General features: G+C 38.0%; 1 protein-coding gene across 3 annotated transcripts in view; it reads right to left on the bottom strand.

Annotated features, from left to right (window-relative positions):
• The window catches only part of LOC117420888 (zinc finger and BTB domain-containing protein 7C-like), a 95404-nt gene extending 77522 nt beyond the window's left edge, over positions 1 to 17882 (bottom strand). For all 3 annotated transcript variants that reach the window (XM_058994249.1, XM_058994236.1, XM_058994256.1), the window contains exon 1: positions 17774 to 17882. The gene's annotated coding sequence lies outside the window, so the exon portion shown is untranslated. The remainder of the gene's footprint in view (positions 1 to 17773) is intronic.
• Positions 17883 to 25852: the final 7970 nt, after the last annotated feature.

Below are 25852 nucleotides of genomic sequence, written 5' to 3'. Positions count from 1 at the left end.
CAATACACTGCACAGGGGCGGCGGGGGAGACCCCGATCTAAAAATAAATAAACAAAACAATGTACAGGGCTACTCGCCCTGTTACAAGGGGGTAAAATGCAACATTACCTTGAAGTCTTGAGTAATCCCGATAAATACTGTACAATCTTTAATGGTAATGGGGTAGGCATTAAACAATGTTACTTTGAACTTCTGTACAAAATGAGAGACAACAGCTATTCTTGTTCACTTTATTGACCACAGCCAATGCAAAATGCTGATGACTGTCGAGTGACATGGAGGGTAGACAGAAAGGTATGTTATTGTGAGCGAGTGAAACTTAACAGGAGAAAAGAACTGGCAATCAGAGTGCATGCAGGTGACCATGTAACAGAAGTGAGAGCTGGTGTTTGCAGCATGTTTGATGGAAATACTTAACAGGACGTTCTGCCACAGTTATCACCAAGAAGGAATCTGTTCCAACAGCTAGATCTGTGTCAGCTACAATCAGCTTTTTTTGAGACTGTAACCACAATGGCTATGCGATTCTGCAGATAATATTTTTTTAAAAAAAGAAAATTGTTTCTCAGCTGCATAAGTTAAATGTCAGTCAAATGTTATGCTGTTAACTTGCTTTCTGAAATTCAAATGTCCTGAAATTCAAACTCTCTTATCTAACACTTTCCACTCTGGGCTTTGCTCCTCTTACACCTTTCATAAAAGTACATTTGCTGTGATATTTCACAGTGTATAAAACAGCAGACAGACGTTTGTATGTAGCCTCCCCCTAACCATCAATTACAATTTCTGATGTGTCAAACAAAGAGCCTTCACAGACAGATTTGTACAGCTCTTTGAGGTGGTGAAACTGTAACCAGCAGATCTTACTTCTAAAGAGCAACCTGTTGTAGCTGCAGTGGTTTCTATGTAGGAAATTGTTGTGGTAATTTGTGGTAAACAAGCTGCATCATTTTACAGATTTTTTTTTCTTTCATGCCCTTGTGGTAGGGCAGGAGTTTATATTGTATATATTGTAAATAGTGTTGTGTAAAATGTGTGTAATTATTGTAAATAAGTAATGAAGTACCTGAAACTCCTGGGAGAGCCTGCCTGCTATGTGCAATTAACAGCTGTGAAATCTAATGAGCAGGTAGGTGTGTTCCAGCAGGGTGTCGGGTATAAGATGGTCCAGTTTATACATCTCAGGGCTCCTGCAAAGCCATTGAAGATGGAGACGTGTGCTACGCTGGGAGGTGCCGTGTCTGGCTGCTTCTTCCCTGTTCAGCTGGAATGGTGAACGACGGCTCGAGTGAGTGAGAGAGAAGCAACCCACGGGGAAGCAAAATAAGTACGGTTCAGTCAAGGCATGGCCCAACCTGAACTAGGATAAAGAAAAGCACAGTAAGCAATCCAACATGTGAATCTGTGGTGAAGAGTGATCGTGTGTATACTGGGCCTGCCGAAGCACGGGATCAGGGTTACTTTAGGGGATTGTTGAAATCCTACTCCAGTACAGCGAGGGCTGAAGGTAGCACGGGCTGCATTGACAGAAACATTATTTTCTTAGCTGTGTTTTGTACTGTATTTTTGTTTTACTGTTTCTGTGTTTATTAAGCCCTGCAATGGGGCTGCCATTGCTGGTGCGGCAATGTGCAAAAACACCTGCAATATTTGTTGTTAATTAAATCTGCACACCTGTGAGGTGTGTCTACAACCACTGCTCTGTGTCTGACTCCTTATTTTTCAGTGTCAACCAACACAGGTAACATCCCTGTTACAGCCCTATAGACTCATTTGTATTGTATAAAACAGCTTTATAAACAAATCATTTTTAGTAATATAATGGTGCAGATTATACAAAGAGTGGAAAAAACCTAGGAAAAGTAAACCAGTTACATACAGGTGTGAGTGGTTTACCAAAAATGTCAGTATTAGCATTTATGCATAATTGTTTATACTAACTACAAAAACTGGATTTAGGTTTTTTGTACATTTTGTGTAGCCTAGTGGTTTGAGCTAAGAATTGAGATTCTGGATTAGAATCTCAACTAATTTAAAGCCCTGTTTACACTTGTATCGGAATGATACTGATAAAATTTGTTTCGGTTTAGAATATATCGATACGATACCACTTTCTGTCTTAACTCATTTTTCAACACCTGTACAAGACCTGTACAGTTGCGATATACCTATCATCAAAGATATTCTATTACACCAAGATACTCAACTCCACTGATTCTCTATGGGGACCTTCGTCACGCTGCATGCAAAGGGTTGTGGGATATAGAGAGCTCGGGAGAAGGTTTTGTATTGAGAGATAATGGTGTCGGATTGGCTGCTTTGAGCTTATTTTATCAATGCCCAGGGTGTCATGATGAAAAACATAACCTGTGATATGGATGACATACTGTAATCTATACAAAAAATGCAATTTTCTGAACACAGATGACAGGTGCAATTATAAAACTTGGATTTATTGGTATTTAGCCATCAGTTTTAATATTTTTTTTAATTTCAAGCACTGGGTTATATGGGTTGAGCCTGTGTTCCACCAATATTCTGGAAAGGGGTCCCAGCACCACCAACATTTGAGCTTATATATAATATAATCATTTTGTGTAGCTTTTGATGGGAATGATATTTTTATATGAAACAGCATACCTATCAAATAGCATTTCATTTCAGATTCGTTTAATAGGGAAATCTGCGTTATTTCTCCTTCATTAAAGTGAAAGCTCTGAGCCCTAGTCATTCACACGAGCCTTTCATGTCTCACAGATCACCGGCTCTCGCACAAAGTGACGAAACCAGAAAGGGTCAGGGTGTGTCAGGGTCCACTTTCTTTTGTCATTTCCATATTCAATATTATGTTTGTGTATTTTATTTTTGTATTCAATATTATGGCAGTGTGTTAGTCTGTCTAACAAAATGAAAAAAGGACTTGCGAACCACTATGTATGAGCCAAGAACTACTGAATCACTTGGCAGTTCTGCACGTTCAAAAGAAGCTTACTGATTCATTACAGTGTACTTTTCTCTATTCAGAAAAAAACAGAATAATAGTGTACATTAGCAGTACCAGCAAAATAAGTCTGTAGGTAACCAATATGTAGTTCCCATGTGGCCCCCTGAGTTGATCACGATTGTTTTATATTGTACTGTGAGTCAGACAGAGGTTCCCAGTTTAGAACTGGGAATAGAAATCTGTTTGGATAACACACGGTCTAGAGGCATTTCACATACTAACTTATTAATCTTGGAGAGTGATCAGTGGACAAATGTTAGTCCAAAAATAAACTTTAAAATCTAAAAGTGGACGTAAAAACACTACAGTACAGTATAAAACACTGTCATCATGTAAAAAATGCTTGTTTCCCCATTTACACAATGTACTGTAACAACAGGATTCCTGGCAAAACTATTTTATAATGGAATCAACAAGCTTAGAAAGTTTACTTCATTAATTGATTGTAGAAAACCCATTTCAGTAGGTAAAACTGCATCCCTATCAATAATGGATGATGCTATTATTCTCAATAAAATCACTCATCAGAAGCTCCTAAAACCCTAATACTTTCCCATTAAAAACATATCCAAACAAGCTTATTGCACAACTTTTACATCCTACAAACTAGGCTGTATTTTTATGACTAACAAGTGTATGAGCGTGTTTAAATGAATTATGTCGCATTATAATTGCTACAAAGAAAAAAAGCATGCTTGCAGTTTCTAAAGCTTACGAAAAGGAAAAAAAGGGCTTTTACTGAATGAAAAGCAATAAACACAGCATTCATAATTTTGCATTCGGCTGAGGAACCTCTACATCAGGCTGACTTTAAGAGGCACAATCTTGTCTGAAGTGGAGGGTGGGGAGCAGAATTGTGTACAATCACTGCGTTTCCATGCAACCAACGAAAGCGGTTATGGAGGAGGATATTAAAAAGCAGGCAACACCCTACTCTGAGGCTGTGTGTGACACACAGGCAGCCCACCCTAACATTTCAATTTCTATATTTGGCCCTTAAGACAATTGCAGGCTATGAGCCGGAATAAAATTGGGGAGCAAGTAGGCTCTTTCTACAACAAAAAGGGGATGCTTACTGGAGAAAGAAAAAAAAAGTCAGAAAGCCCTTTTTATGCACAACCTACAGTAAATAAACACATGGGCTTATTGTATAATGTTAGTCATGGGGAAAATGTTTTCTCATATACATGTGAAAACGTTGAATTCATACTTTTTGCCCATCTCAGCAAAAGAACTGTGTGTGTGATTCAGAACCACAAAGATGTTATCTTCCTTCTAAAGGGGGCCACTCTGCCACAGCCTACTCATTTGATGCTTTGTTTCCACCAGCATATCAAAATTGTGTTCTCGTTCTCCACAGCCCAACTCACGAAACAGACTCTTCCTGGAACTGTTTATCTATTGAACGTCTTATCTTCATCTGCAACATTTTTAAATCCTTTGCAATTTTGATGTGCACTGTATGAAATGAAGATTTTATGTAAATTGCTCCACCACTTTGTTGTCTCCCAGGATACCTTTGTAAAACAGATTGCATCACCTTGTGAACATTTAAATAAATACATTCTTGGCTATACAGGAAGTGACTGCACGCAGTGTGTTATCTTTGCATTGTATTATAAAATGGGTTGGCAATGTATAATGGAAAGGGTGATGACAACTACATATATCAACAGTACTGTGACAGGCTAGCCGAGTGATGACATCCCCAGACCGGAAAGCTGACAGAGACACAACACAGGTACTTGCGGGTGAAAGCGCTGCGGCGCGTTTTTATTCAAAAAAATAAAATAAATATAAAAACACTGCTCACAGAGCCAAATAAAAGGTTTAAACACATACAAACTCTCAAACACATAAAGCACCATGCTATCTAGGTCAGGCTGGGCAGTCGCCTTCGCTGTTTACTTTACTTTCGTTTTCTCCTTGCTCTCTCTCTCTCTCTGTCTCTCACACACACGTTCCTCCTCTTGAACACCCACCCTGAACACAGAAGAGCTGCAGGTTTTTATACCTGTGACAATCTCTGAATTAAGACTAAATTATTCACTAATTGGTGACATTCTACATGAGTTTACAGGGATGTTTTTTTTAACCCCATTTTTTCAAATAGGAAAATCTAAGACCTATGAAATGATGGCAATATATTTTAAGTCATATTTACTGGAATTATTTTGTGAGCATCATGTACTTTAAGCGTACCATGCTTAGCCAGTGAGGTTGTTGTTTACTGAACTGTTAGCTCTAACATGCTGATAACAGGTCATAACCAAGTTAGACAGGCAGCTCTGAATTGAACCCTTTTTGTAGATCCACACTTAACAACTATGCTCTCGGTGTCAGAGGGAAAGTACACAGAGTGGGTGAGGATTTAAATATATTACGCTGTTTTGTAATCTTGGTCTCAGATTACTCTCTTCTCTACCCCATTTTGAAAAAGCTACTGTTAATAATAATAATAATAATAATAATAATAATAATAATAATAATAATAATAATAATAATAATAATAATAATAACTGCATTGTTATCTACTGTAACACATCAGTAACTTGTGACTTAAAGGTTATAGATATGCTTGGTTTTCTTTTATGTTCTTCATCACCTCTTTCATCCCTGCCTATTATACATTTTCTAAAGTGTAATAAAAAATGTGCTTTTTTCCAAATATCACGTTTCATTGCTCATTCAATGTTCATTTTCAAGTCATTCCCGTCATAGCATTTAGCATGAGAAGTGTACTCCAACATCTGAGAAAATTATCTTGTAAAATAAATCTTACTGAACAGCAATGACCGTTTATGCATTTAACTTTAAATTTGACATTTAAGATGACTGATCACATTTCATTGGATTATTTGGGTACAGTGTAGGAAATCTCAAAATATACTTGATAAAGCCAGCTGAAATCCACACTTAAAATATTTGCATTAAATAATGCACACTCTACAGGAAAAAATGGGATTATATGACACAAACCACTGTATATACATTTAATTTCAGTAGAGGCAACTTTACAAAAATGAAACTAAGACTAATGAATTGCAAGAAAGTGCAACAGCAATCTTGAAGAGCATGTGTGGTAAGTTAATTCATTATTTTCATATCTAAGGCTTATTATTTAAATATTTGCTTTTCATTGATTGCTTATATATTTTTCTACATAATATGCCTAATATTTCTATGATGCTGCAGATTTTGAAAGCCAAAATAAACACTAACTCGAAATGAATTTAAAAATACATTTTCAACAATGTACAGTAGTGCATTAGAGGCAGTAAGTATTTGGAATCTTATTAAAGTGGCCTAGATTAACTCTCACATCCTCAGTATGATTCTCCTATGATGACCCAAGTTCCAAAGGGAAGTGTGGCAGAGTGAAAGCCCTGTGAGTGCTGTCCCTGCCAGCAATCACAGGTGTGGCCATTCCCCAATTAGGTAAGAAAGTGCTAACTGGGAGTGGCCACAGGTATTTAGAGGGAGAGGGAGAAGGTGTAGATGAATGAGAATGAGAATGAGAATGAGAATGAGAATGAGAATGAGAATGAGAATGAGAATGTGAATGTGAATGAAGGTGAATGCCCAGCCTGACATTAGTGTTTGTGATCAGTATTGTTTTGTTTAAATCTATTATTTTGGCCCTTGTGCCCAGTTTATTTGTTCCAGTTTTATTTGTGCTTATAAACGTGCGCAACCAGAGCTTAAACTGCTGCTTCTCTTGTTTCAGAGTCTTTCCTCACGCTATCCTGCCACAGGAAGTAATTGAATAGTTGGGGTTTTTTTTTCTGTTTTATTAAACAGTATATTATTTTCATATTCAGCCATGTGGCATGTGTATTCTTGGTGCAAATACATACAGAGTCGTTTGTGGAGTTCTGTACTTTTCACACAGGTTATTTCAAAGTCTATGCTATATAAAATGGATTCCTGTCAGTAAATGCAAGGCAGCCACGACAGCACTGTACTGGCTAGTCAAAACTGAAACAGAAAATGTAGTAATAATAATAATATAGTGAATTTCACAGAACTGCATAACAATACCAATTATCTTTTATGTAAATACTGTGCACGACATCCCCATTCCACTTCTGATACAAATTACTTCCCTTCAAAACATCTAAAAGGTGTCCCTAACAGGTTTGCTCACTAGACAAATCCATCATGAATTGGCATACAGTGCAATAATCCTGATCTTCTAATTTAAATTAATTATAGTACTATTGAGTAACAGAAAACAGGCACAGTTGCAGAAGGAAGCATGATCTGGATACACTTTGATGCTCAAAAGACAAGTTCTCCGTCTCACGTGAATGTGTAAAAGATGAGAAAAGTATTCCCCAGATGACTTATTATGACCTATGATGTGTGAATAGAAATATCTGGAATCTGGATTGTGTTGAAAAATATAGCCGTATGAAGGACTCGGGATTCAGCAAAGCTATAGCAATGAGTTTAGATGTACTGCAACTTCAAAACACACTTAAAATGGAAAAGACATACTTGTCATTAAGGTTAGGATATTTGATTTGCTACTGACACTACTGATATCGTTTCTATGCGAGGTAAAAAAAAAGTTTTCAGCCTTTTCTTAAATACAGACAGTATTAGCTGGTCTACCACTGGTCTATCACTGCAGTGTTGTTTTTTTGTTGTTTGTTTTTTTTTAAACGTTGTATTACTCGATCGGGCCGATTGCTTCTCAGAGGTCTGCATCATTATCTGGCTCATAAGGGTTACCTTCGCAGGCTTCATAAAAACTATTTTGAATTATGTAAAAATAAAATTCCATTTTAGATAGGGCCCTCTTGAGCATATACATTTTTTTAATGTCTACCATTTTTTTTTTCTTTTTCAAGAACTTCCAGATCCTCTTGAGGTAAAACCGGAAGAGCAAGACTGAAAGCATCAGATAATATTGCTGGTCTAACTGCAGTACTAAAAAATATATAATTACATGTATTTATTTTTTTTAAGTTTACCATAATATGTGGGTTTATCTTATAGGGAAATCTGAAGTGAAGTCACATTAGTTAAGATTTAATGGAATTATTTAGTTAGATAAAGTACAGTACATTAGTTTTGAAATACACACTGCCATGGGGCTGCCCCAAACACAGCCAGTGATAGCATGACTACCCACCTCCCTAGCCAGCCCACCCCAGGTGGTTGAACCAGTTCCATGTAGTTTGGCTTCAGATACATGAGGCACATCCAACAAAATGTTTTGATAGTTCTGCAAATGCTAAATACAGTGTACCCAATTGGGTCATCAATTTTCTACTAAATTAGCAACACATTCTCACACGTCTGGCCTTTGCCAAGTTGTTTAACACATTGTTGATTGTCTCCCTACCTGATAGCGTTGGTATCATCACCTTTTCAGTCTTTAAAACAGAATTTGCTTTGCAGATTATGTGAGTTTTTGGGCGAGGGAACTCATAGTGAATTGTAAAATTATATAAAAAAAAAAAAAAAAAGTGTATGCTAGATCTATATGTAATACTGAAGATTGTTAGGGTATGATCTCGATAGGCATTTATCAGTTAAAATACAATGTGTAGTCAACAAAAAAACATATAAAATAAAATACTGTGGTACATGTCAACATGATCTAACTTTTAGAATCTAAGGTATTACAGCAATACAACATTTGTTAAAAATTCATTTGTTTAACGTTTCTCTACATACTAACTCAATCTAATATTACAAATATTTTCATGCGTTCTAGAAGTAGATACTATTTTCTCCTTAATCGTTAGAGATGCATCAATTATTCGGGTTTTCCGTCTGAATGAATGTTATCTGAGTGCAATGTAATTAACCTAGAATTCAAAAATAAAATATGCAAAAATCTAATGATGCAGGCCTGTGTGATTTATATATTGGGCTAATAAGATTCACATGTTCAGGAAAGAAGGGATTTATTCTTAAAAAAAAAACTAAACATGCAATTGCCCAACCTTCTTCTGATGATAGGCCTATAGTTTATGTTCCACTGAATGCTCAAAAGTGGAAAAAAACTGTCAAAAACTATGGTTACTGTAACATCTCTGTAATTTAAAGTGACTACCTTACTGCAAATTGTTAATTAGTCAGACTCCACAAAAACATCTCTCCAGTAAATAGATTATTATTTAAATTGCTATTAAATGGTCCATTATTCACCTGACTAATCATACTATAACTTAATATACTTAGCCTAATTGTGCCTTTTCCTTTGATCATACCATATTTTTAGTCTGGAGAAAAATACAACACATAATTATGACTGTAAATCTTTCCAGACACAATGGCACACCAGTGGTCCTCCACAACCTGCAGCTTCCTGTCATAACAAAGCAGGAAATAACTAAGTGTCTGCTCAAGAACCACTAAAAAACAGGGATGACTATTTCTTTGCTTGGAAAACCACTTTATCATTGTTTCTCACTGCTGGTCGTTCTTATTACTAGAAGTGTCAAGTATGAAAATGCATTAGTGCACTGCATGCTAGACAGCAAGAAATCATTGTGTTCTCTTTAGTGAAACTCTTTCACAGTTAAGGCGGTTGGCCAGTGTGTTACCTGTGATGATCACTTCCATAGCTGTCTTTTACCTGACTGTTAACTTCCTCTCTTTGATCAAAACTCATACAAAGTGTTACAATGTTTTACTGAAACCTTATTTCTTATTCCCATTATTAGTCAGGGTTGAACCTTGTAACCAAGTGCCTTCTGTATTCTTACTCATTAATCAAAACCCCAGACATGGGTTTGACTTCCTGAACCTGAGCTACTGTGTTATAAGTGTTTCTGTTCAAGCAGCTGAATTTTACACAGCTCGTACTTCGCAGAATAGGGTCTCGTCTAAAAAAACTGGAAATACCTTGTATGCACTTACTGTACCAGTCAAATCTAATGTCCATTCAACTACACAGTATTTTTTGTGCGTATTACTGCTTTGGGGTGAATGGAAGCCTGCAACATAATTTACATATTGTCAGTGAAAATAAATAAAATGTACAGTAGATTTTGTTTTGTTTTACTAGTTATATTTAATATGAATTTACAGTATAAGTATATATAATATATATGAAATATTTTGCAGGTGTTGTGTAGGGAGTTGGTGACTGAACCTTTTAATTGTGTCCAGTTGTATGGGAAATGGCATGCTGCAGCTTGCATGCTCAGTGATAGTGGAGTCCTGCTCTGAGAGCATGCAACACAGCCAGCCATGGGCGTCCACAGAATTAATTCTAGGGGGTGGCATGGTGTTTAAATGTAGTTGGGTAAATGGCTTTGTATTGCATAATAATTCTTCTAAGCCTCATTCACATTAGCAACTCAGACTTAAGGGTTGTCGGGGGGGGGGGGGGGGGGAGTTCTGTTCGTAATTTTATTTAAATATAGATGCTCAGAAATCGTATCCGGCGAAGGAGTAAATTACAAAAAAAAAAAAAACTTTGCACAGTGGATGGAGCTTTGAGAGAGTAGCTCATACCCAAATGGCAATTAGCAGTGGTAACCCTGGCCTCCATATTGACTCTGATTATCAAATTCAGACTAACGAACGTCAAGAAATACAGAGTAACATTATTTAATCTAATTAGTAATAAGGTACCTTGCTGGTCTGGGTTTCTTTGCTCTCCTGGTTGTTTGAATGTGTGAGTTCTTTAACGTCGCGCTGCCTTTCCCTCCCTGAGACGATACTCTTCATCTTCACTTCAGCCCAGCTCCGGCAGCCGAACCTGGGACGAACCCATTCCCTCTTCCCCTCTCCGACCCGCTCTCCTTCTCACACTCCTTCTGTCATTTCCAACTGAACTCCCAACCGCCATTTAGCCAGGCTATTTATAGTTTAAAAACTGCTAATTAAAATGATCCATGAGTGGGAATGTTTTTGCTTCACTGTATGTGCATTATAGAGAGCAAGTTATTTTATTTTGTATTTTAGTCAGATGTGTGTTTTTATGTGTCCCGCATATACAGTGCCTATAGTAAGTATTCACCCCCCTTGGACGTTTTCACAGTTTGTTGTGTTACAACCTGAAATCTTGATGCATTTAAATGGGATTTTTTTCCTTTGATTTACACAACCTACTCAACACTTTGAAGAGGCAAGGGAATTTTTATTGTGAAATAGTTAATGAAAAATAAAAAAAAAAAACCTGAAATGTCTTGGTTAGATAAGTATTCACCCCCCTGAGTCAATACTTGGTAGAACCACCTATGGCAGCAATTACAGCTGTGAGTCTTTTGGGGTAAGTGTCTACCAAGTTTGCACATCTGGATAGTGCAATATTCGCCCATTCTTCTTGGCAAAATTGTTCAAGCTCTGTCAAGTTGGATGGGGATTGTTGGTGGACAGTAATCTTCAAGTCTTGCCACAGATTCTCAATCGGATTCAAGTCCGGGCTTTGATTGGGCCGCTCTAAGACATTCACTTTCTTGTTTTTAAGCCATTCCAGTGTCGCTTTGGCTGTGTGCTTGGGATCATTGTCCTGCTGAAAGGTGAATCTCCTTCCCAGTCTTAGGTCTTTTTTGCAGACTGAAGCAGGTTTTCCTCAAGGATATGCCCGTATTTAGCTCCATCCATTTTGCCCTCTACCCTGACAAGCTTCCCAATCCCTGACGAAAGCATCCCCATAGCATGATGCTGCCACCACCATGCTTCACAGCAGGGATGGTGTTACCTGGGTGATGTGCTGTGTTGGGTTTGAGCCAGACATAACGCTTTGCATTTAGGCCAAATAGTTACATTTTTGTTTCATTGAACCACAGAATCTTTTGCCACATCTTTTCAGAGTCTCCCACATGCCTTTTTGCAAATTCCAAGTGGGATTTTACATGGGCTTTTCCATTCTTCTATACAGGCCAGATTTGTGGAGTACCTGAGCTATTGTTGACACATGGACAGTTTCTTCCATCTCAGCCATGGAACGCTGTAGGTCTTTCAGAGTTGTCATTGGTCTCTTGCTGGCTTCTCTGACCAATACCCTTCTTACCCGGCTGCTCAGTTTGGGAGGACGGCCTGCTCTAAGCAGATTCTGGGTGGTGCTGTATACCTTCCACTTCTTAATGATCGACTTGACTGTTGTCCATATTCAATGCCTTTGAAATCTTTTTATACCCCTCCCCTAATCTGTGCCTTTCCACAACTTTAACCCAGACTTGTTTTGAAAGCTCCTTGGTCTTCATGATAGTATCTTTGCTTTGAATGCACTACCCAACTGTGGGACCTTACAGAGACAGGTGTATTTAATCTGAAATCATGTGAATCACTTTTATTGCACACTGATGGACTCCATTTAACTTATTGTGTGAATTCTGAAGGCAATTGGTTGCACCTGAGCTTATTTAGGAGTGTCATAGCAAAGGGGTGAATACTTATCTAATTAAGACTTTTTAGGGTTTTTTTTTTAATTGATTTGTTTTTTCACCCCCCTATTTTTTTCACACATTGAAAGTGTTGAGTAGGTTGTTTAAATCAAAGGAAAAATAATCCCATTTAAATGCATCAAGGGGGTGAATACTTACTATAGGCACTGTGTATATATATATATATATATATATATATATATATATATATATATATATATATATAGGCCAGGATGGAGTCACACATGTACGCAATTCATAATTTGTATAAAGTCACGGCATGTTAATGTTTTAAGTCAATAGCTGGCTCTAAGGTACTGCATGCTTGCAGATATTAAGCATATATAGGACTGGTGCCTGGTTATGTTGCTGTGATTAGAATGATCACTGGTTGACAGAAAACAGGAAGCTCAATGGAGTGGGTTAAAAAAAGTTGTTTTCTTAAAGGTTAAATCCATTGCATGTTCAAAAACACAATACAGTAAGGCTGATGAATTCCTGCCACAGTGTGTTGTCAGTGAGATGTACTAATTGTCAAAGATCGCACACAGAATACTAGATACTAAAGCCTCCAGAAAAGACAATTTCCTTATTCCACCACAGGAACGGTAAAGCATATGAACAAAACATTATTTAATTTATCTGCTTGGTTCCCCGGTTTGACTAAAGTAAATGTAAAGTATTACACACAAAGGATTGTTTTATCTATTACCATTTCACTTGAGTTTGTTTTCTTAGGTAAGATTTCTAATCTTTATTATCATTAGTACCATAGTATTTAGTTTAGTTTTCCAGTAAGTTAAGGTACAGAACATACAAAACCCTTGACATGTACAACACTAGATGGCCACAGAAACTTTTCATGATGAAGCTTAGAGGTAATCAGATACCAAAAAAATAAAAATAAAACATTATGCAAATGCTGAGTTTACATGCAATCAGCACTTTTTTTTTCAAATACATTTTCCTATTATCAGTATCAAACGGTGATATAGTTTATTCAAAGCAACTACATTTCTCAATCTGTTACCATCAATGTAATCATGTCATTGGTTCAGTCTTACATTTCCACAATTTTATATGAGAAACTTCTGAACAAATAGGTTTTTTGAATATTTTTAAGCCATGCTTCAGGAGCCCTGCTACAAAAGATAATCTTCAATTTAGATGATTTTAAAATCAATATCACATTTGTCCTGAGGTTTCCCCTGTAGAAAACAGAAGCCATAACATTTTAAATTTAGGAACTACAAAATACATTTGCTATAAATAAATACTTTGTTTTAATAGTTTCCTTGGTTTACCTACTCTGTGATCTCTTGAGAGGAAAAGGGTCTGTCCTATGGTATGCTTACAAATTCACTCAGTGCTTTCTCTAAAATAATAAACAGTTTATCAGGAAATCACTGTTCTCTTGTTAGAACAAGGTAAAAAAAAAAGTTGTGGCATTCCTACAATGGTGTAGCCTTAGACTTCCAAGGCAGAGCAACATGAAACACTATTCATGGACTATTCATTGTGTGTGTGTCTCATACCTTTTACGACCGTCCCATTGAAAATAAAAGTACGATGATAGTACAGTAAAACAAAACTGAAGTGAGCCGACATGTACAGTATGTTACAGTATCTGCAGTTTAACTGTGCCACAGCTGCAGCAGAAGTATATGACCTAGGTACAGTTACTTTTACTGAATAAAATCAGCATAAGTTTCTATTTTTTCAACCATTAGACTATGCAACCATTAACCATCCTAGCTGGATGTATCCCAGTTTAGAATAACATTTCAATATCCAACAGAAGTACATAAAGCATGAATTGGTCTTTTGCCGTTATAGACTATTTTGCATGCACAATAACTTAGCAAAACTAATACTGTAGATACAGTATCTGAGGTAATGTCTGTTTTAGTTAAACATTACCAGATGGAAGTTCCTACTGTGTTCGGTCTTGTGGTTTCTTGAAGCAACAAAAATAATAGAACCTAGACTTTTTATATGAAACGTTCACACAAAGGGTGACACTGGAGCGATACAAAAAAAAGAGCATTGAATTCTACTGCAAATATGTGGTACGACAGCGAAGAAGCTAAGCAATCAGAGCTCTTCATCGAAGCATGTGTCCTACCAGGAAATAATAGTCTAAAATGGAAGTGAAAAAACACAAGGAATAATGTACACCCAACACTACATAATACAACTGTAATTCCTTTGAAGGTAAGTCACGAGAGCGTCCACTGGGGGCAGAGTTACGGGGTTGGGGGCGAGTTAATAGGCATACTGTACACTTGGGTGTACTAGCTGTTCAAAACGTGAGAGAAGACATGTGTGAGAGCCTTTTTAAGGCCACAGGGGGGCTTTAAACTTCTAACTGTCTAAGTCATCAGACTTGTGACTGAAATAGAGCATTACTTAGTACATGTAATCAATATGAAGACTACAGAAGCTAACATTACTTCTTTAATTTTTGCAAACCAATTTGTAAGACCTATGTACTAAAGTGTATCAGTAAACCGCATCTACACCAATTTTGGAAAAAGAGTCCCATAGTGAACAATATTGTAACATGCTGATGTTTAATGGGGAATTGGCTATGGCACTTAATATATATTCTACTCAATATTTTGTTTTATATTGCTTATTATCAGAAATAAGAAAATAAGTTTAGTACAAAAGGCAATAAAATGTCAAAGTTCCAGTTCATCTTAGCAGGGGCAGGCCAACACCCTTCCCCTTAAATTTACCTGACACTTTCTCTTTCCTCCCCAACATCCTTTATGAACAAACCAAAGACTTCCTTCTTGAGTTAATTTGTACTGTTTGAACCACTCCCCCGTCCTTCTTTTAACCCATTCATATCACTATCTGCTCTAAAGCACAATACTCCAAATCAATGAATTGTTGCAGAATATTCCCAAAGGGCTTTCATTTTAGCAGCACATAAAATGCCCACTAGGGGAAGCATTTTACACGTATACAATGAGTCCTAAAATGCGCTGCTCTTCTATTCAGCAACCTTGCTCTTCTCGTTAAAACAAACTGGGATTAAACACATTTCCTGATACTACACATTTTTTACCTGGTCCCAGCCAAATTTAGCAGTCACTATCATTACAATACATGTGACTGTGCAAGTCAAAAGAAGTGAAAATTTAAAAAAGGCTTTATAAGAGAATAGCAAGCGTTATTTGGGAAAAACAGACACAATGTATATAAAACATTGTGTTAGATAAATTACTTAACATAATAGATACACATGTATTTTGTAGATACATACTTCTGCAATTATACTGTAGTATTTTTCATATGCATGCAATTTGAGTTCTTCAAAAGCATACAACTATTTGAAAAGTTTTGTTTATAAATCTATATAGTCCTTGTTGTATCACATCAAAAGGAGCTTAGGTTACTGAAGGAGAAGCTGTTTATGTACCTGTCGGGATCTCTGTTATGCTTATATTAAGCTCTGTACTCAAGCCAGTTAATCCTGATTATGCGCACGCACGCACTCAGTAAAAGCTGTGTTCAGGGTTTCCATGTGTTCTAGGAAAATAGCAGTTATGTCTTTATGCAGATTTCAAGTGCAGTTCATTTGCTATGTGTACTTTTTAAAAGTTCACTTCCAATCATATTTTCAATAAAATGAATAGTACTTTTAAATGTGTAATACTTTTCATTGTTCTGTAATTGAAAGTTGATTTCAGTGTTACTGCAACGTCAATAAAAACTGACCGTAAGCGTTTGGCTTAGAATCATGATAATAAGAATTACTGATAAGACCAATTTTTTGCTGGTCCCTTGAAATTCGTATGAATGCTACGTGCCCAAAATCCACAGAGAAAAGCCACTGTTGTTACAAATGTGTGTGTAAAATGTTTTATTTGAGAATAAATACAAGATTTATGCTGAAATAAGCTATATACAGTATAAATATTTTTTTAAAAAATCCATCGATGAGAAAACAAAAAAAGGTACACCTCCTTAAACATTTGTCTAACCCAAAGCCACTGTGTGTTCATAACATTATTAGTAAGCCTCAAACACTGTCACCTCCCTCAAAACTGTTGCCTAAAAATGTTCTGAAAACCATTTCCATAGCTACTATCAGTCACAAGCACACTATGACAATCCATTAGTGAAGGGAATCATACAAATCTAAAGGGAGTTGTGGGGGCTCAAACATCACTGATTTAAAATGTAAAATGACCCCATGTGGGAGGGAGCTAAATACATTTTTGAAATGGCCCTTACACTGTTACAGCTATTCTAGAAATTGTATAAACCTGCTGATACAAGAAAAAGCAGTTTTCTCCACAAAAAGGTAAAGGAGAGTGTCTAGGTTTTTCTTTTCAAAACGGTTTTGGCTTTTGTTCTATCCTGAACACGTAGGCTGTCTTGTATAAAAACAGCTCTGTCACTTGTCATCATGATAAATGAATGTAATGACAAACTCAGGTCTATCAATAGAACGTCATCACTTTTCAATCAAACTGCTTGTGGAACAACTGTTTTGACGTCTATGCCACACAAAACTACAGCAGACTGAAGCAATACAAGCTATTTTCTATTTTAGGACACTTGTCAAGGGTGAAAATTACTATGTGCTCACAAAATGGATCTTAAGGACCACAACGGATACATTTAGTTTGTATTATTATTATTATTATTATTATTATTATTATTATTATTATTAATTATTATATCAATCTATTTATGCCCATTTATTTATGTATCGTGGAAGGAGCACTTAAAATAAAGAATTAATTGTCCGGCGTTACCTGCCAATGCCACAATAGCATAAAGTATGGCTCACCCTTAGACCTTATCTCAATCTGAAAACTTGAAATGTCAAATCTAAAAGCGTCTTCATTTTAAAACCACCTAAACCTCCCATACAACAATAATTCTGTTCGCGTACATACCTAGCCTCTGCGCAAACATGCCCCCATCACAATTTTAATGAGCCCACTCCTCGCGAGTTAAAAAACTACCGTGTAGGCGAATTATACTGTCTGTAATCAAACCCGTTAGCATTCAAATATAAGCAGGTGCGGTGTGGCCGTGTCACAGTAGTCCGACTCTATAAATCCAGTTTTAACTTTCTTTCTACTACCCACTCTTCTTCACTTAAATCTTTACCGTAAGCACTGCAGCATCAGCTTGCATTCTGGCAGCAACCAGACTACTCTCACTTTGCTTCATGCCCCAGTATCACAAACCCAACCCAACCCAACCCATCACTATGCCAACTGCAATGTTACTGGTCTAGCTGGCACTTATTAGATACAGTTTACATACGAGATTCGTGCCATCCCTAATGACACTCTTCAGCACCATTCTGAGTACAATCTGTAACATGCACACCGTACACTGAAAAGCTCACGACATATAGAGTGGAAATACTACTGTCGCTTACCTGTTGTGTTAACGTGCTCTCGCCTGCACGATCCACACTTCTGATGTTTCATTTCCTTGCTCTGTGCCAGCTGCGTGCCGTGTCAGTGCACAGTGGGACCAGGGAAAGGGCCCGGATGTCTCTTTCCTCCCTCCTCCCTTGTGCAGTATTTATATATATTTATACCGAATGTAGAGCTGCAGGGACCTCACCCACCCACATCATTTTATTTTTAGTTTATAGTGATAACGTCAGAGACCACAGTAGACAGACCACTCGCCTTCTATAATTTGCACAGTTCTGTGGTTGACTTTTAAATTTAAAAACTTTTCACGAAACAGTACTTAAATGTAGTTACTGGGCTTAAATGTACTGGGCTTAAAAATGTAGTTGCAAAAATGAATTCAGTTTACACGTGTTTTGATAATTAGTTGGACTTTTTGAAAAGGAATACTGTGCACTTGCATTATTTATTTCACAACTCAATGTTGTGTAATTTAAAATGTTTAACGCATATCTTGAGTTGCCCCCTAACCAAACTAAATTGAAACGACCGGCGTGTGTGTCAAGAAATAGACCCTCCTCTTTACACGAAGCTCAGGAATATGAACCAATAGAAACGTGCTCTTCAGACAGAGCAAAACACATCCAATCGGGTAAGGCGTGATTTCTGCACCAAAACAAATTTACCGTCACAGCGGACCGCATTGCAAAAGCAGCGTGGTTATCGGTTCCACAAAGACCAATCAGAGAATTTCCGTCATCGTAACTCACAGAAAGGGTACCAATCACAAAAACAGACAGAGGCTCAGACTTCAGGAAGTAACTGGGTGGTTGGTGGTCTGAGTTTTTTTTTTCAACGTTGTGGTGCTGTGACATTATGTATAGTTTAGGAACAGCCTGTCATAAGCAGATATGTTTGCAGTGCAGTCAATACGTTTAACCTCGTTTCACACAGTATGTGGTTTAAACTTTACCATAGTACCAGGAATATGTGTTTACGAGTCAAGCACCAGTGCAAAAGCAACAGAGTTGTGCAAGCTACAATAACATGAAAGTTAAGCGTTGTAAAAGTATCGTTAGTTATTAAAAAATGTATTTGTGTCTAATTCGCATTTCGAATTAGCTGGTGTGAAATGTCCTGCATCCCCCGAATCTGTGTATCCCCACGCACTTTGGGTCATTTCGGAACGCCTCCTTGATTTCTTTCACTTCACGTGCGCGCGCAGCTGTGAGATAGACGACAGATACATTTTAATACTAACACGTAATAGTTGTGTGCTGTTTTTATTCTCCGGTAAAAAAAAAATAAATAAAAATAGATAGTTCACGTTTTTTTTCTACCAGTGGCTACATTTTTTTTTAAATTACTTATTACACAATAGGACCTTTGTTTACCTTACCTAAATACAGCGTTATTAACGTTTCAAAGCACAGTGGTTTAAACCAAAATAGCTTCAGTACATTATCTTTATGTAAAGTAATTTGTTGTAGTTGAATCCTATTATTATTATTATTATTATTATTATTATTATTATTATTATTATTATTATGGTTTACAGGTATAGCCTAACATTGTCTTTCAAGGGTTAACATTAAATGAGACACTAATTCAACTTATTTTGTATTTGGTAGCACTGGAGGGTGTCTGCTGTGCTGTTTTACCCTTTCTTAGGCTTCCCCATTCTATAATATCTGGCAACCCCATCTTTTAATGTTTAATATTAAAAATAAAGGGGAAGGCAGACACCCTCCAATGCTACCAAATACAAAATAAGTTGAATTAGTTTCTCATTTAATGTTAACCCTTGAAAGACAAGGGGTTCCAAATTTTGATGTTCCTTCACTTGAACCCCATGAGGCTGTACAGAACTCTGATTGGGTGGCGAATGTGATAATCGATTGCATTGTTGTTAGTTAAAGGTCAGTGGGCTCTGATTGGTCGAAGCCTCACATACTTGCAACTTTTTCTGTGTCTGGGTCTGAGGGGGGATAAAAGAGGGTGCATCGGGTGTGTGAGTGTGTGTGGATTCAGAGTGGTGAACCGTGTGCTGTGAGCTGTGTTACTTGCTGTGAACCTGTTGCTGCAAATAAAGAGCCTGCCGGCTATTGAACTGTGCTCTGTTGTCAAGACTGCCTTCTTTTTCCGATAACAATTTCATCCAGTGCTACAGTATTAAAATGTATCGCCATCTGTCTTACAGCTGCGCGCGCGCGCACGTGAAGTGAAAGAAAGCAGGGAGGCGTCCCGAAGAGACCCGAAGGGCGGGGGGATACAGAGATTTAGTGGGATGCATGCTATTTCACAGCACCAGGAATGCCCACTCCAATTAGGTAGTGCCTACCACTACATTGTCTCTGTTACAGATTTAACTAAACTACACCCTCCTTTGTGGTCTGTGTTACCTTGTACAAGTCGTACAGCATTGCGTTATCACACAAAAATTGGTCCCCGTAGATTTTCTTGAAACCCCCCAGTTTAAAGTGGAATAGTGTTTTGTGCCAACTTGTCTCTTTTCTGATTATTTTATTTCGTACCTAATGCACATCTTGCAAAAGTCCTTTTTTCCGTATAGTGTAATTGCGTAGTAAATGTAGGCAAACAATGTCAAAGTACACATTTATCAATTAAACATATTATTACGAATTACCAATACTTGTACAATCGTAATACAACCTTTTTTTTACAATCCCTGAAGATGTCATGTAAATAGCAACTATTTAAAAGCATTCTGAAAGAAAACTTAAATTCACGATGAATGTTTCAAAGAAATATATGAAAAGAGGCTCTTTGTAGGCAACTGCAAAGACAAAGGAATACTTTCAAGGAAGAATAACAGTATTCCAACCACATAAAAAGAGCAAGAAACTCAGAACTATACTTTTAACTGCTCTTTCCAGCAAACCAAGTTATTTCTTGTTAGTTTTATGCTGTTACAATGGGATTATTCCTCCAAGAAAACAAAAACCCTAAGCCTTTTGCGCTTGCTTTAAAATAGATCAGGGTCTGTCATCGGTTTGGGTCTATCTGGGTCAGTAACTCTTCAATCCTTGTCCATCGGGGTCTACTTTTTAATCTGTTTATTAATTATGGTATTCCAGGGAGTGGAAGCCCAGACCTCAAAAACTGTGCATACTTACAGTGCCTTGCGAAAGTATTCGGCCCCCTTGAACTTTGCGACCTTTTGCCACATTTCAGGCTTCAAACATAAAGATATGAAACTGTAATTTTTTGTGAAGAATCAACAACAAGTGGGACACAATCATGAAGTGGAACGAAATTTATTGGATATTTCAAACTTTTTTAACAAATAAAAAACTGAAAAATTGGGCGTGCAAAATTATTCAGCCCCCTTAAGTTAATACTTTGTAGCGCCACCTTTTGCTGCGATTACAGCTGTAAGTCGCTTGGGGTATGTCTCTATCAGTTTTGCACATCGAGAGACTGAAATTTTTGCCCATTCCTCCTTGCAAAACAGCTCGAGCTCAGTGAGGTTGGATGGAGAGCATTTGTGAACAGCAGTTTTCAGTTCTTTCCACAGATTCTCGATTGGATTCAGGTCTGGACTTTGACTTGGCCATTCTAACACCTGGATATGTTTATTTGTGAACCATTCCATTGTAAATTTTGCTTTATGTTTTGGATCATTGTCTTGTTGGAAGACAAATCTCCGTCCCAGTCTCAGGTCTTTTGCAGACTCCATCAGGTTTTCTTCCAGAATGGTCCTGTATTTGGCTCCATCCATCTTCCCATCAATTTTAACCATCTTCCCTGTCCCTGCTGAAGAAAAGCAGGCCCAAACCATGATGCTGCCACCACCATGTTTGACAGTGGGGATGGTGTGTTCAGGGTGATGAACTGTGTTGCTTTTACGCCAAACATAACGTTTTGCATTGTTGCCAAAAAGTTCGATTTTGGTTTCATCTGACCAGAGCACCTTCTTCCACATGTTTGGTGTGTCTCCCAGGTGGCTTGTGGCAAACTGTAAACGACACTTTTTATGGATATCTTTAAGAAATGGCTTTCTTCTTGCCACTCTTCCATAAAGGCCAGATTTGTGCAGTATACGACTGATTGTTGTCCTATGGACAGAGTCTCCCACCTCAGCTGTAGATCTCTGCAGTTCATCCAGAGTGATCATGGGCCTCTTGGCTGCATCTCTGATCAGTCTTCTCCTTGTATGAGCTGAAAGTTTAGAGGGACGGCCAGGTCTTGGTAGATTTGCAGTGGTCTGATACTCCTTCCATTTCAATATTATCGCTTGCACAGTGCTCCTTGGGATGTTTAAAGCTTGGGAAATCTTTTTGTATCCAAATCCGGCTTTAAACTTCTCCACAACAGTATCTCGGACCTGCCTGGTGTGTTCCTTGTTCTTCATGATGCTCTCTGCGCTTTAAACGGACCTCTGAGACTATCACAGTGCAGGTGCATTTATACAGAGACTTGATTACACACAGGTGGATTCTATTTATCATCATTAGTCATTTAGGTCAACATTGGATCATTCAGAGATCCTCACTGAACTTCTGGAGAGAGTTTGCTGCACTGAAAGTAAAGGGGCTGAATAATTTTGCACGCCCAATTTTTCAGTTTTTCATTTGTTAAAAAAGTTTGAAATATCCAATAAATTTCGTTCCACTTCATGATTGTGTCCCACTTGTTGTTGATTCTTCACAAAAAATTACAGTTTCATATCTTTATGTTTGAAGCCTGAAATGTGGCAAAAGGTCGCAAAGTTCAAGGGGGCCGAATACTTTCGCAAGGCACTGTACATTTGATAGACTTACATCCATAAATACATATATTTACCTTTAGTAGTTTATAGAATTGTATATAAAAAAACACATGCATAAAAACAAGCAAAAACACATTCATCTCAAGGTTCAAAGGACATCTTAATAGTTTATGATGATCTTTTTCTAACAAGATTTTGTTATTAATTCCTCTATTGTTTACTGCCTGCATGGTGTTCAGAAATCACGTTACAGTGTGACTTTTCGACTCGGTTTGATGCCACCTTATATACTATGCAGTAAACCAGGTAAAGTGAACCAAAGGGAAATGTCACAATATCACATGTTGTTTGAGAATCAGAAAGCAAAAAAGCATAGTAACACAACAGACCAGCAAGCAAGATGACAGCCATGAACAACAATATCAATATTAGAGCAAATGAGCTCTGGACCCATCATGCAAATGTAACATGGTGTTCAAATATGTTTACTATGTCATATATGGATCAGATGTTTTCGGCATGAGGAGAGCTGAGTCTCTTACTTCAGTGTAATGGATCGCAAACCCATCTAGTTTCATTCCTGCATGTTTTTTGTTTTTTGTTTTTTTTCCCAGGAGACACAATTTAGCATACAGAAAATCAGATGGGAGACATTTGTGTGAAATGTTGTTTAAAGTAGTGAACATTTTTGTGATAGTCTTTTATAATGCAGCTCATTTTAAACACAACGAGGGTTGGACAAACAATGCAGCTACCCGATTTAGTTTGCTGGGGTGAGACAGTTTGTAGCATGTGTAGCCATTTCACTGTGTAATTTGTTTTTATGGATTCCCTATTTAACGCACTGTCCACCACAGTCTTACATGTGGTCACAGATGCAAGAGAAGGTTGTTATAAGGTCTAGCCTTCCTCTAAATTGAAGTCTTGGTACTATCAAGTTGTCAGCTGCAGCTCTTTCCTGGGCTGTAGATGCCAAACCTTTTCACAGGATTGGTTACAGTATCCTACGCATTGGAAGGAGATCCTCAAAGAAATGAAAGACTGTGGGTACTGTCGACAATTATAACTGCAGGTTTAAATATAGTAGAACATTATCATTTTCCCCCTCAAAATTGCAATATTTTGGACACAGAAGTATGTAGTACTTTTTGAAGATATTGAAAAATGTGTATAATTTTACCAACAGAACGTAATAGTAATGTCATAGTTCCATAAAATCAGGTGTAGAGGTTTCTTAATGCAGATGAACATATGTATATACAGTATACAGTACTCTCCGACTAAGAGAACACCCCTCGGGAAGCAAGCAAAGTGTTCTGTTAGCTGAAGTGTTATTTAAGATGGAGTTGACCACCAGACACAATATCAATCAGTAAATAAATAAATATGTATAACTTGTCATGACACACTTGCATCAAAATGTGAAATGAATAGAATAAGTAAGGGAAAGCAATGGGCAACTGCATGTTAATAAACTATAATAATAAAGTAACCATCAAACTAAGTTAACACATCACCCCTACACACGTTATTAAATGCAGCAGCAACTCTAGATTCATTATGAATACCTCTACAGGAGCAATATTCAAGACATGCACAAAACTATTTAACTGAATGGTGAAGCAACTCACCAGAACGGAAAACACCAAATTGCTTGGTGACTTGTGTCTGATTCAGGTTTATTTCAGGAGCTTGAACAATTTCAGACTTTTTGTAACAAGTGACACAGCAGTGCATTTCACCGTTTGTTTACATGCCATTGTGTAGCGATGAGGTGCACTCGTGGAAATCAGTATACGAAACGAGGCAATGATATGACGACGGTTCTGGAAAGATTGAATAAACCAATCAGTGTGCCTCAAGACATTCTCGCGATGACAAGTCACATTTGAAAAGATTGAATAAATCATTTGAATTTAAGTTTGATGATGATGGATTATCAGGACTTTAAGTGCACTTTTATTAAAAAAAAAAAGATTTCCATTACATGACAGTAGGTGTTAAAACCTCATGCTGATATTGGACTCAGTTCTCGCCAAGATAAGCACTAACTAAGACATAGCTTATTTAACTGTAAACTAATGTAATCCATCTGTGTTTCCTTCCATCTGATGATGTAGATATCCTTCTGCCTGGTGTTGATGGCTAAAGTATAATGCTGGCACCAGGGATCAACCACAGTGCGGCCTTTCTAGCGCATCAGCATGACAACCGTTTGGACTGAAGTGAGTAGGATACTTCTCTGGGGTCTTCAAGGGGGCACCTTCCATCCTTGGTGTTTTGTCAACTTGCCCACGATACCTTAAGAGAGCTCGATGGTGATTCTGGCATCCCAGCATCACCCCCTCTGTCCCCCACTCAGCTAAGCCCAGCTTACTTACCTTCCTTTCCATCGACGTAGTTTTCTTTGTACTGTGCTTGAAGTTCCCAACCAGAATCTTTTCATCTCAACCAGCTCAACTGGAAGCTGCTAGAGACTGGAAAATGCTGGCAGATGTTGGTCAACGGCTTATTTTTCCACCTGAGATTGCCACCACTAACCTTCGACCAGATATTGTCTTGTGGTCTGGATCAGCACGCCTTGTTCACCTGGTAGAGTTAACAGTGCCATGGGAGGATGCTGTAGATGAGGCGTATGAGAGGAAGAAACTGCGGTATGCTCAACTAGCCACTGAAGCGGAACAGCGAGGATGGAGAGTCCGGGTTTACCCAGTGGAGGTGGGTTGTCGAGGATTTGTGGCACACTCTACAACCCGGTTTCTCAGAGACGTCGGATTCAGTGGCCAAGAGTTGCGTCACACAGTGAAGAACTTATCTGAAGCAGCAGAGAGGAGCAGCAACTGGCTGTGGTTGAGACGGAAAGATTCTGCCTGGGGATCTCAAGCACAAATGAAAGAAAGAAACGCTGATGTACAGGTAAGTAAGCTGGGCTGAGTTGAGTGGGGGACAGAGGGGGGTGATGCTGGGACGCCAGAATCACCGTTGAGCCCTCTTGAGGTGTTGTGGGCTAGTCGACGAAACACTGAGGATGGAAGGTGCCCACTTGAAGACCCCAGAGATGTACCCTACATAGCTCAATCCAGACGGTTGTCATGCTGATGCGCTGGGGAGGCCGCACTGTGGTTGATCCCCGGAGCCAGCATCGCAGCCGTTGTGTGTGCTGATGCGCTAGGGAGGCAATAAGCTGATCCCTGGAGCCAGCATTACACTTCAGCCATCAACACCAGACAGAAGGATATCTACATCATCATATGGAAGGAAGCGCAAATGGGTGGAGACACAGATGGATCACATTAGTTTACTGTAAAGCTACGCCTTAGTTGGTGCTTATCTTGGCGAGAGCCGAGTTCAAATCAGCATGAAG

This window comes from Acipenser ruthenus, chromosome 2 (genome assembly GCF_902713425.1).
Source record: "Acipenser ruthenus chromosome 2, fAciRut3.2 maternal haplotype, whole genome shotgun sequence".
Lineage (NCBI taxonomy): Eukaryota > Metazoa > Chordata > Actinopteri > Acipenseriformes > Acipenseridae > Acipenser > Acipenser ruthenus.
This window is presented reverse-complemented; position numbering and strand designations above follow the sequence as displayed.